The sequence below is a fragment of the Plectrocnemia conspersa genome, unplaced genomic scaffold (genome assembly GCF_051122295.1).
Source record: "Plectrocnemia conspersa isolate PC_06_02 unplaced genomic scaffold, ASM5112229v1 ptg000010l, whole genome shotgun sequence".
NCBI classification, from domain to species: domain Eukaryota; kingdom Metazoa; phylum Arthropoda; class Insecta; order Trichoptera; family Polycentropodidae; genus Plectrocnemia; species Plectrocnemia conspersa.
Genome location: NW_028277174.1, coordinates 31,507,014 through 31,520,055, shown reverse-complemented (window position 1 = coordinate 31,520,055; position 13,042 = coordinate 31,507,014). Strand labels below are relative to the sequence as shown.

General features: G+C 31.9%; 1 protein-coding gene across 1 annotated transcript in view; it reads right to left on the bottom strand.

Annotated features, from left to right (window-relative positions):
- The window catches only part of LOC148231395 (monocarboxylate transporter 9-like), a 36,792-nt gene extending 24,800 nt beyond the window's left edge, over positions 1 to 11,992 (bottom strand). The window contains exon 1 of the mRNA XM_088195280.1: positions 11,658 to 11,992. The gene's annotated coding sequence lies outside the window, so the exon portion shown is untranslated. The remainder of the gene's footprint in view (positions 1 to 11,657) is intronic.
- Positions 11,993 to 13,042: the final 1,050 nt, after the last annotated feature.

Genomic DNA, 13,042 nt, shown 5'->3' with positions numbered 1-13,042 from the left:
ATGCTTTGCATTCTTGTTATAAATACAAATACATGCTATTCCGTTCAGCGTTTATAAACGCTGACGTCTTGGGCGCAATGGTGAAGAATAATGGACGCGATCGCGAATTTCTAGGGAAAAATCAAGGCGAAGCAGCTTTTAAATGTGCTTCATTGGATACATTAATTGTATATCAAGACTCTAGGGTCTATAGTCTATTTATTTTCAAGAGTCAGTGCGCAAGAACATTGTTTAACGCGTAATCAAAATGTGCTCTTAAATTTCTGCCTTGTGATTGGTTGTTCTCAATGAAACGATTGATCTTACGGCGAACGACCAATCACAGGGCAGAAATTTAAAAGCATGTTATGATTACGCGTTAAACAATGTTCTTGCGCACTGACTCTTGAAAATAAATAGACTATAGGATATAAATATTTGTAGACAGGGCCGGCGAGAGCGAACCCGGACCCTAGAAAAACAATGATTCCGGGCCTCTTGACAAAAATGTAATTTTATATATTTTTAACATCGTAATACAATTTCTTAAATAAATAATAATAGGTACGAGTTAACCCTTTCTATGATACAAATTAATAAATAAAGTCACTGTGCGTTGCGACATATCAGCTGAAATCATATTTTATAGATTTTTTTATACCAATAATACGACTTAAAATAAGTAAGGATCGACTAAACCAAATTTTGACCAATAGGATAGCTCAAAAAACAATTATCCCTTCTCAAAAGTCAAAAATCCACGTCAAAAGCAATAAAATCGTGCCGTCGCCGTCGCAGTGGGAACGCTCGTTACCGAGCGTTCCCACTGCGACGGCGCCGACACGATTTTATTGCTTTTGACGTGAATTTTTGCCTTCTGAGAAGTGATAATTGTTTTTTGCGCTCTCCTATTGACCAAAATTTGATTTGAATATACTTTGATCAGCCTTTTTATATTATCCATTCCATAGTAATGTCGGTAAGGATAGCTATCATATTTTTAAAACATGGTGTAATATCGAAGTGCAGACAACCCATAGAGCAATATACTAGATGCAACGTCTGTCGGTACTTATTCTTTCGTTTATTTTCCCATTGGAGATGAGTTGGATTAGTTCGTATTTTGAACTTGATTTAATGAAAGTTCTAAGACTATAATTAAGTTAGGTTTGGGTTTGAACAGCAAATGGACGTTTCGCAACTGTCAAATTGAGTTTCATAGACATTTTAGAACAGCATATTAATGCCTATCAGTTCAATTATATTTTCGCTAGTGGAAATATATATCTACTTGTGAAAATGTATTTGGACTTTACTAGTGAAAATATAACTTTACCAAAAAATACACATTCACTGTAAGACTTATATATCATAAATAAATAATAAGTATGTAAATATATATATATTACTACATACAGAAATAATAAGATCGTATAATTTTACTAGCACCTGCCAGATAATATATATTTTCACTGGTAAAAATATATATCTACTGGTGAAAATGTATTCCAATATGATTTAAACTGAAATGACATATTTTAAAAAATAGTTTCGGGATAGACTGTTTTTTCTAGACTTTATTTTAGAAATAACCACATGAAACTGAAAATGTTACTGCATTAAGTCCGGTTGTCAAATTACCGATAATACAATCTATAAAAACATTAAATTTATATAATTCAGCTGGTGCTGTTGTTAATTTTTCGTTATTTCTTTGCTTCTTCCTTAGGTATTCGATCTACTACTAATTTACATTTGTTGAATATTTCCTCACATGTCTAATACTTTTTAAACGTTCAAAAAGCAATATAGTCAACAATAATCTTCAAACAAATTTTAACACAGATGGAGCCTCGTCAAAATACTACAATCTGTCCCTTTGAATAATAATGTTTATTGTGAAAGTACTACCTAGAAAGTGGAAGACATTTTATTATTAAAGTATTGCAATAATGCTTCTAAAAAAACCCTACTGCCCATGCGGTGTTATTTTCTATGAAAACATTGATCGAACACACCACAAATTTCGCCATAGGGTCAAGTAAGGGTTGCTTCCACGTTATCGCACTAATAGATAGAGCCTAATTATTAATAGGTATGAAAGCTGTTGTGGCTCATTGGGGAAACCAAAGTCTAAAAACTACGTTAATAATTAACATGTTTAATCAATCTATTTTATCAGTTTTAAAATAAAATATTATCATTTTCTCAATGCCATATACTATAACTATATACTTGCAGCTGAGCTGATTAAAACAACTGATTTTCCGCTCATATATAAAGAAAATAATTAATTTTCCGCTCATATTATATGAGTGGAAAATTAGTTGTTTTTTATCAGCTAAGCTGCAAGTAAGTATATAGTTTGGCTGTAAGTACAATATATAGTATTCGTTTTTTTTTGTATATTTGTATGTATTTAATACAATTTAATTGACTTGAAATGTTCGATTATTGATGTATTTTATATTATAAATAAATACACAAAAAAATATTAGCCTAGTTTAAAACCCATATAAAAAATATTAATTATTTTATATGCGACATCTTCATGCGTTATACACAGATTTGCGCATTTAATATATTAAAAATAGATTTTGAAACATCAATTTAGTTAAAACGAGTTCTGGTGTCACTAATTGATGTTATTATCAACCCTGATAAAATAACTTAGCAATCTTGATAAATATATTACACTGATAATATAAAGTAATCAGTACGCGTGGCCTATTTTTTTAATTAACGTTTGATCAACACGTATTTTGGTGTTACAGATTATCGTTATTTTTTTAATATAACGTGACCTTTTACTTGTTGCAATTGTTTGTTACTGTTTTTCACGTTCGGTTTAAATAGCAGAACGAATTGCAGCGCAAATGTGCTTCAATCGGTAAATTTCCGCTCGGGTACAGATACGTATCTTTGACCCGAAAAAAACATATGTTGAAATAAACAGAAACGCAATAACGGCGTTGATTGCTTGATGATATTAACGATAGCGATTAAAAATATATTCCAAAGCCATTCGCGTCTTTTGACTGATCTTAAACCTAACTTCAAGTGGCTCACCGCTATTGAGGCCCGTAGACCAATATTTAATTTAAATTTAGTGCGATAATTATAAGGAATTTAATTTATGAAACACGATTTTTTTATTTCATACCTATCCACTCATTTTCCGTTAATGTAATTTTAATCTCGCTTTCATCTCACAGAATTTAGCTCACGGTGAAAACTTTCCGGCACTGCGTTTGACAGGTCAATATAATGGGCGTTTCGCGTACTTGGACGTGTATCTCATTTTCATTTTGAACGTGCAAAAACACACGTTTTGCTTGTTTTTATGAGCCATTTTTGTTTACAGCTTATTTTCGCGTGCATCGTCGCTTGCCAGCCGCTCCAGTGACGTCAGAAATTTAGCGAAATTTGGCAAACCGATTTTTTATATTTGTTGCACTCAAGAAGGTGAAATACAATACACAATACAAAAAAAAAGCAAAACAGTGAATCTCAAAAATTACTTTAAGATTTGAAAGATACAATGAATCACTACAAACCCACTAGTGCAGTATTTTTTTGTTCAATATAGATTCTATGAGATGCTTTGAAAATATCAAAACAAAAAAAAATCATGCTCATTGTTACTGTTGTTATAATTGTGTTTTTTTTAATTTATAGTTTACACCTTATTTAGAAGACATTAAAAAGACACAATAAATAAACTCGCAACAGACGAGCATCGACTGAAACTAAGGAGACCAAGAAATCCGCCACTTCCAACACAATGTGCATAAAAAAAATCCTGAAGCTTTCACCTAAACTCCCCAACGACACACAATTCATACTACCTCAAACTAAATGAAACATCGCCAAGTATCATAAATGGAGAAGACCGGTGCTTCCCTCTTCACCAGTGAATATATACTACATAAACGACAACAAAATTCTATGAGTCTAACCGAGTGATCAACGATGCTTGCAATTATGCATTTGTAATCTAATCTCTAGACTGACCGATTCATTACCAGTAATTGATAACTGATAAGTGCGTCACCACAAAACGCACAATTGAACTCGCTTATGTAATCGAGACCAATCATCTATCGTTGTTTGGACCGTACTTTAACGTAGTTAACAAATAAATAAATAAAAAAAACATCACTCGTGAGCCATAAAAGCTAATTAATCTTTCGAACGACAATGACATTCAAAGAGCACGTAACAATTTCCAGAAATTATCATATACATAAATATGACAAAAATAGACTAACGAAGCCTTATGATAAGACAAATGCCCTTGGAGACGTCTCCACTGGCGACACATTAATATAGTGTGAAGTAATACGCATTAATCCACATTGATTGATTTATGAAGATCGATTGTGTTCAGCGATGATTAAGATATCGTTTTTGATGTGAAATAATAATGACAAGTCAATTAGTGAGTAGCATTGCACACTATAATTTAAATATAAAGTCCATTAAAAATGCATTAGAGAAAGTAATGCCAATTGGACAAGCCTCGGGCATAAACGGCAATGACGCGGGACGTGCGCGACGAAGAAGAATGTTTTTTGTACAGTTTATATGTCTGAAAATGTATATATTACAAGGGCTGCTTACCTAAAATAACTATGTTAATTGTAGAAACTATTATCTAAACACTAATTATTGGCGTTATACTAATAAAACAATGGAAAACGACAAAGCATTCGTTACGCCGAATTCAAGGTGAGTAATAAACATGAAACACAAATTTTATAGAATGCGCTAATTTATCACACTCTGCGAATTAGATTCGCTTTGTTATGCCATTAATTTATCGGTTATATATATATGTAGAACTTTTTTGAGAGATATTAGGTTAGATTTACAGTTAGGTAATGAAATTATTTACTAAAATATTTATAACTATAACTGTAAGAACAGTTTTTTGTCTTGGATAAGATAAGATAATACCCAAAAACCGCTCTATCCCATAAATATGACAAAAAAATAATTAAAAATAAATTATAATATTTTTAACGGTGTTTTTTTTATAGCTGCCATTTTGATAACAGATGGCGAATCAAGGTAACAAATGAATTACGTCGAGATATTTAAAAGGTTAGTTTTTGTTAAATTGATTAAAAATACAATTCTTATTATAGAACTATATAATTTTCTTTGCTTTTTTTTCTCTAGGACTAGGATTTATTTTACTTTTTTGAATAGCTGCCATTTTAAACAATATGAAAGATGAAACTGGCTAATTTACAAGATTATTATTGATAAATACCACGTGAATGGAATTGCTTATTATGTCGGCGCGATTAAAAGTAGCCCGCATACTTCAAAATACACACAATTCATAAATAGATTAATTAAGAGACAATCCAATGACATTCTGTGTGGAAAACTGCCAATGTTATACGGTTACTCACCGATGCGAATGTCACACAACATCCTGCGAAGCGCACTTTGAGAAGCGCTGCGATGGTGTTTACCTTCGATTTTACGAATGACGTCAGACATGAGAATTTGCGATATTCTGAAAATTTGGCACCGGTTCGAATCGCCGAAGTAGCGCACTGCCGTTTTTATTTTCGCTTACGTCGCTTTCACCGAAACAAATGCAACAACAAAAACAAAAATTCAAAACAAAACAAAAAAACAACCTGATAGTGTCACCGACGAATATGAAGTGGCAATCAATGATATTTGGTAAATGGGACAGGTATTTAATTGAACAAAATTACTCGTTTGACAAGATGGCTTATCATTAAAACTGTAAATACTGAACGTAGAGCTGTTCTTGTCGGACAAATTACAATGTCGTCACTAAAGACACAAACAAAATAAAAACACTAATAATATATTAAAATCGAATTATATGTTTAACCTTTTGGATATTATATTATACAATAACAAAATAATTTATATCCTCAAAATGGTGTACCACAAGGAAGCATCTTCTGATCGGTATCGGAACTTTCAATTATTAACCACTATTTTTTTTAAATAAACTATAATATATTACATATGTTATTGTATATATGGCTAATTTTTAATTTAAAAAACATTTGATTTAACATTTTAGGTATTTTGGGTATAAAAAATACAATTGGTGGTGTAGTGGGATTCTTTAAAAAAGCCCCATCGGCGCCCTCGTGTCTGTTCTACGAAAAATAGCCATTTAGATTGTTTGCTTTCGCCAGAGAGCCCGCGCGCGCCACAGAGTCTACGCCCTTTTAATATATTTTCACGGCAGTAAAGCGATATTCGTAACGTTTTTATGATGAAAACGTTAGTAAAAATATTTTTTTAATAGTAATACATCTTAATTTACCAGCTTATGGTAAGCTACTATTTCCTTAAGAAAAAAATACATAAAATTAAATTGTATTACCATCAAAATATTAGTTTGTTTTAAATATTTTACTAATATTCTTATTGATCTCATCTCTTAAGCATCGAAATTTACATTCAGGTCTATAAAATGTTTATAATAATTTGCATGCCACATTTATCTCTGATTATATTGTTAGTTAAAGAATGCAAGAAAATGTTAATGTTCATTTTGTCTTGAATTCTAAATTCATGTTCGCGTGCTGCTTGTAGCGGTTTTTCAGCCTTATTACATATATTTATGATACAGCATTAGCATATTTCCAAATCGAATTATGTTTCAACAATCGTGACTTCAGGTTGATATTTTTTTTAAATCCGCCCGGTAAAGGCAGCAAGAATTTTATTTTATTATCTTTTCCCATTTTAGTTTAGATATGCTTCATTCGATTCTAACTAATTGTAAGTCGTAATATTGTTATAAAAAGTCTTATTGTAAGTCGATAGTCGAGCGTTTCCATAGCGACGGCACGATTTTATTGCTTTTGACGTTGATACTGAACAGGGACGATATTTGTGGGATCATTTATTTCCTCTTGAATTTAACCAGAAAAATATCATTTAATGAAATCTAAATATTAAAAAACCGACCATTGATTGATTAACTTTTGCCCCCCCCCCCTCCTGGAATAAGCTAAAATAACATCCCTGACTTATTCTTATGTATATATCTAAGAAATTTCCTCTGGATCTTCTCTAGCAACACGACAATAGAACCATATTTGAAAACGCTATGAATAAATGTATTGTACAGAACGCGAATCGTAAAAAATGCCAAAGTTGCACGCGTTTCGCATAACAAAGGCGAGCATCTTTGACGCCTTATCTATGTTCATATTATCTTTTTTCATGCTCGAAGGTCACTCCCGAATCTAAACTAATGAATGTAATCTGACTAAAACGCAAAAAAGGTTTATGCGAGCTCTAAAAATAACTATCACATTAGCATTAATATTAGAATTAACGCAACGCAAAATAAATAAAATATAAAAGTCAAAGTCACCTCAGAATTTATTTTTAATTATATTTCTATAAATGTAAATAGAAAACAATGGAAAGGTCAATCGAAAGTTCTTAGGGAACGGTGAACTGCTATATTACGCATTATTACATTAGTCACGTTTATCCCCGGTTGCGACATTGTTTTAACCCCTCTCACGCGGCATTCGATTTTGGCTTATGGTCTCATAACGCGGCGACTATTTCATAACCTAGAAAATAATATTTTAATTGTTCATTACAATTAAAATATATTTTTTTCTGTTTAAAAACGATAAAGAGCAATTTAATCGTAATAAATATGTAGGCAAAGTCTTTTATTAGTATTATAAATAATATCAGGTGTATGTAATAGCGCCATAGACTCACACATGTACACGTATCCATACGCACAACCAAAATGTGTAGGGCTGGCACAAAGCAATATAACTAATATATATTAGTATAATTTTAATTATGTGCTTCTTTTCCGTATAAATACAATCTATATCACACGTCTGGATTATTATTATTTACATGTATATATTTCATTGTTCTACCATAAAAGTATAATAAATATAATAATGAAATCAATTAATAATAAGTCGAACTGCTTTAAAAAACTCACATGGACACTAGTTTCATTTTAAAATATAAGGTTTTACGAGCGCTGGTGACCCGGCTCGGCTGTCCATCATATGGTGCGCATGGCGTGGAAAGGGTTAATAAACACTGTGTGGTACTGCTTTTCGATATGCTTTTAGCACATCGAGCACATGTTACAATACAATTTTATTGAAAATAAATTTTATTATCCACTGGATTATTTTTTGTGTGCTTCATATTATATAATATAAAACATTATAAATATTTATAAGAAACATTTGAGTTTTATTTACTGTTTCTTTTTTGTAAAAAATCAAAGCCTGGTTTTAACCGGTTTCTGAAAATAAAGGAATTCGTAAACAGTTTTTTATATAAACCATACCTAATCGCATAATGAGTGTTGTTGTTTGGATGTCAATATTCGATGGACTTGAGCGAAAAAAAAATTGAAAAAAATTCTCGATGCGCGGTTAATAGCCATATAAGTATATACTTAACAAAATTAATAGTCCTCTCATTAAAATTGATACTATTATTTATAAAAATATATCGACTATTTCATTTTATTTATATAGACTGAATATTTCTTTTTGACTAAGAAAAAATATTGTATACACAACTGAAATGCACGAAAAAACTATTTGCTTAATTTATATTTAGAGAAAGCATATTTTTTATGATGTGAATTATTACACAAACACGAGCATCGTATCGCTAGCTTATAATAATAAAGTTTTAATTAAAGTAGCATTAGCATCATATAAACGCTTTTACTGCGCAGATAAAACTAAATTAAAAGACACTTGGCAAGATTTTATTTCAGCTGTGCAAACATACGCCGATACACTTGTAAACATGATTATTTATATACGTGTCAAATGTAAATATCATATTGAAAGAAAGGGTAGAAACAGTGGTTTACAAAAAAAGTTCTTAAAACCAACAATAGTTGCTTTCGCTAGCAAGTTTTTTTATTATACATATGACATTGAAAGGCAAAGTCGTCTTAAAATTTTGTATCAGTGTCTATAGCAATGGCAGTAAATCATAATTAGTTACAGTTTTTCGGTTTTAAATGAAACATAATCGTCAAAGATATTTTTACTGCCATAGTGATGCATTATTGTATTAATACAGCAAACGAACGACTCTTTGTCCATTGCTCTCATTGTTTAACGGATACGCATGACGTATTCGCAATAAGGCGATGTGAAAAAAATATTTATTGAATAATGAATTGTGCAGTAAGTCGATTAAACCAAGGTGAATTCGATCCTCGAGACATTCCGGCTCCGACGACCCTCGAAATTGTTTGTTTATTGCATTATAACAAACGTTGATAAGACTTCCTAATGTGCAGTTCAAGGATCAAACTTTCAAACTTTTTTTATGACCGGAAAGCTATTTAAGATTGCCCGTGAAAATATGACTGTTGAATAAATCTGAAAGCAGTACGAAAAGGGGCTTTTATAAATATGGTATCACTGCATTATACCAACACCGCCGTTCTTTAGTCCAGACAGTTTGCGCGTGACGTCATTGGGAAGAGGTATACCGACGGTTTCAATTATAGCAAGTCCTCCCATAGGATTTAAAAAAAATATTTTCTAATAGTATTGTAACAATTATTGAAATACATAATAATAAACTTTCAATATAATAAATTACATTCCTACAGACTTGGGATCGAATCCTATATGGAATCTATTGTGGTTCAATTTCAATCGTGTCAGTGAGATCGCTTTTAGTGATTATTTTATAATTTAATTAGTTAGATTATCACAATAGCTTTTAATTAAAATAAAATCGATTAGTTTCTCTTAGATTTTCCTAATCAATTGGTTAAAATAAAAATATAATACGGCTAGAATTAAAATAATGAATGGTCATAATTATATTATTCAGAGACAGAATAAATATCAAGTGGTTGGAATAAAAATATAAATAAAATTTAGGATGAACGTGTGAATTAAAAAATAGTTTAACATTTAAATATAAATAGGCAATAAATTATTTATTTTAGAAATATCTTATAAAATATCTCGCTTGCGCTTAAGCTGTTGGTCAAAACAGTGAACACCCCATGAAAAACTCTCGACGAACCAATTTAATTATATGTAGGACGCAAAGTTATTCAGGTTAACGAACGAAGTGAGAATAACGAAAGAGCGGCGATGAAGAGCACGCTTGGCTCGTTGTCCAGCCAAACAAGTTGGCCCTAATACACTTTGATAATAACCATGTATTAATATGCTGAGCATCTGTCAACATAGAACTATAACCTTCTGACCATCTTATATGTTTATTTAATTGTAATAAATACTGACTGAAAAAATGATTCTGATCATATGTCAAAATAATTCTTAACATTTAATATAAAATTAATTTAAATTCTAACCATTCAATATAAATTCTGACCATCTTATATTTATTGAACTGTAATAAATGTTGAATGAAAAAAATTATTCTAATCATTTGTCAAACTAATTCTTAAATTCCGATCAATTAATATAACTTCTGACGATGAAATTAATATTTATTTTGTCCGCTTACATTCTAACCTTTTAATATAAATTCTGAACCATGTAATATAAATTCTGACCACAGTCGAATTAAAATTCTAACCCATAAAATACGAGCCTTTAACTAAGGGTTTGAATTAATTGAATTATATATTTAATATTTCGCACTATGAATTTATTACTATGCACTATTTATATTTTAGCCTGCGATCTACTTTTACATCTGTTGACAGTTGCAAAACGCATATTATCTGTTCAAACCAAAACTTAACTTAAACAAATTAACTAAATTCTAATTATTAAAAATTAAAAATATAATTTTAAAATGCAAAGAATTTCATTTATAATAAAAAGTATCAAATTTATAGTGGAAATTGATTTATTTATGTTCTTTCTTTGAAGTTTTTTAGTAGATTTAAACAATTTATTTTTTGTCATGAGTGATTTTTACTATCGTTACTCATTTACTTTTCATCGCGCGTTATAATACGATTAGGAATGGATCGTTTTTATTACGTTAAAAATACGCAGAATAAGCTTCGTAAAGGAAATGTTTTTATTTTTTATCCAGCTCATGCGGCACCCATCTGTCAAGTTCTTGTTTAAGTACGTCATATCTGTCGCATTATTAACGCATAGCTTTTATGTAATTGTTGTGCATGGTATTGATGTAACTAACGCCTTCAGTTTTTACATCCCTAAAATAATTTGTTGGAATCACCATTTAACTGTACGTTCATTAACAGTACCCACACATAAAGCATTGTTTAGTTTACGAGCAGTTTCTGCTGCTTTATCGCACGTTTTGAACCATGATTGTGAAATGACATTTCCATAGGAATGCTTTAAACTAATAACATTAACCGTCGAAATAAGAGGATGAAATAAGAAACGATAGTGAAATTCGTAGAAATGGGAATTGATCGTGTGATATAAAATATGTAGTATTCGCGCGGATCGCGAACAAGCTCAAAAGGGAGAACGCGATATTCCATAATACACACACTCTCGTGTACGCCCTCTTTGTTATACGTACAAATTTGCGAATGGGATTGCGTAACTGCGTAAGCGACGATTTGAATTTGGCGCCAACCCTTTCCTATTTTTTGACACTTGGCCATAACCCCGCGAAGAGCGGCTAACGCAAACGTCAAAATTATAAATAAATAATTTATTTATACTCACAGTGAAACAACGACAGCACTTGGAGAATGCTAGAAAACGCTCCCGTGCATTCCGGGAACGTTTTTTTTTAATTCACAGCAAATAAACGCTTTCAAATAAAATAAGCGAAAAAAACGGGAGCGACTCAAATTAAAAAAATCCTTTGTGCACGAATTTATGCGCTTTGCGGTAGTTACGTTGTATAGACGTTCGCGAATATTCGACGGGGATAATTGATATATTCGGCACCGACGCGGAGGAGAGCCTTTGTTGTGAGCCTTTGAAAGTGAAAATACTACGCGAAATCAATCGGAGACCGAAGCCGACGGCTTGCAAGCGAGAAATGAGCCGGCGGTAGGCGAAATTCGCCTTTACGCCATTCTATCTGCATTGAAGCATTCCCAAAGCAGTCCACAAGCGCTCGATGGTTTCCTCTCTTGCCCTTGCGCAAACGTCAAATTTATTAATGTAATTGATTTTTCGTTAAAACCTTATTTGTATAAATATTAGCAGTTTATCAAATGTAACTAAGTTTTTTTTTTAATATTTCGATTTTATTAAGACTCATAGTATTTCACTAAATGACATTAATTTTTCTGGACAAATTCAAGGGAGGGCAAATGTCCTTATTTTCCACCCCCTCCCTCAAATTACGCCTTTGGAAGGAGTACGGATCATATTTGTAGTTATATACTATTGCCTTTTTGTTAGGGGCATTGGGATATAATTCGTTGCATTTTTTTCGTATCGAATTTAGCGGTTACTAATTTGCTTTGAAGCCAAATATAAAATAACCTGTGCTATATTGCATTAATCTAAAAAGGATAATATAAAATTAATAATTAAAAAGAAAAACTTATAGTTATGAATGTGTCCTATAAATTTCCTCTGGGCCAATTCTATAGTTAAAAATTACCTTACAATAACTACATTAAGATCAAATCATACATTAAGGCCGGTTTCACACGTGCCGGGTGGATTTGCCCGGCACCGGGCCGGCGCCGTGTAGTGGGGATGGTGTTGTATGGGCTAGTACCTATCATTTCAGACGTGCCGGACAAATCTACCCGGCGCCGGCCCGACGCTGACTGCCGGGTTGTCGCCGGCCGCGCTCACTAAACTGTCCGGCGCCGGGTACCGAGTTGAGTGTGGTGGGGGTAAAACTCAAACATGAACCGGGCCGTTGACAGTGATTGTGGTATCTTGTAATAAAATATAATATATATTCCTCGTGTTTAGGCAATAGCGGAAGAAATAGACCTCGAAATTTTAATTATATTAATGTAATCTCTTTTAATTATCTTAGTAGAATACATACAAAAATAAAAAAATAATGCGAAATGTGTGGAAGGACTTATGTGAAGCCGTTAATCCTAAATTACTGGCACCAGTTGACGGGGTATAGG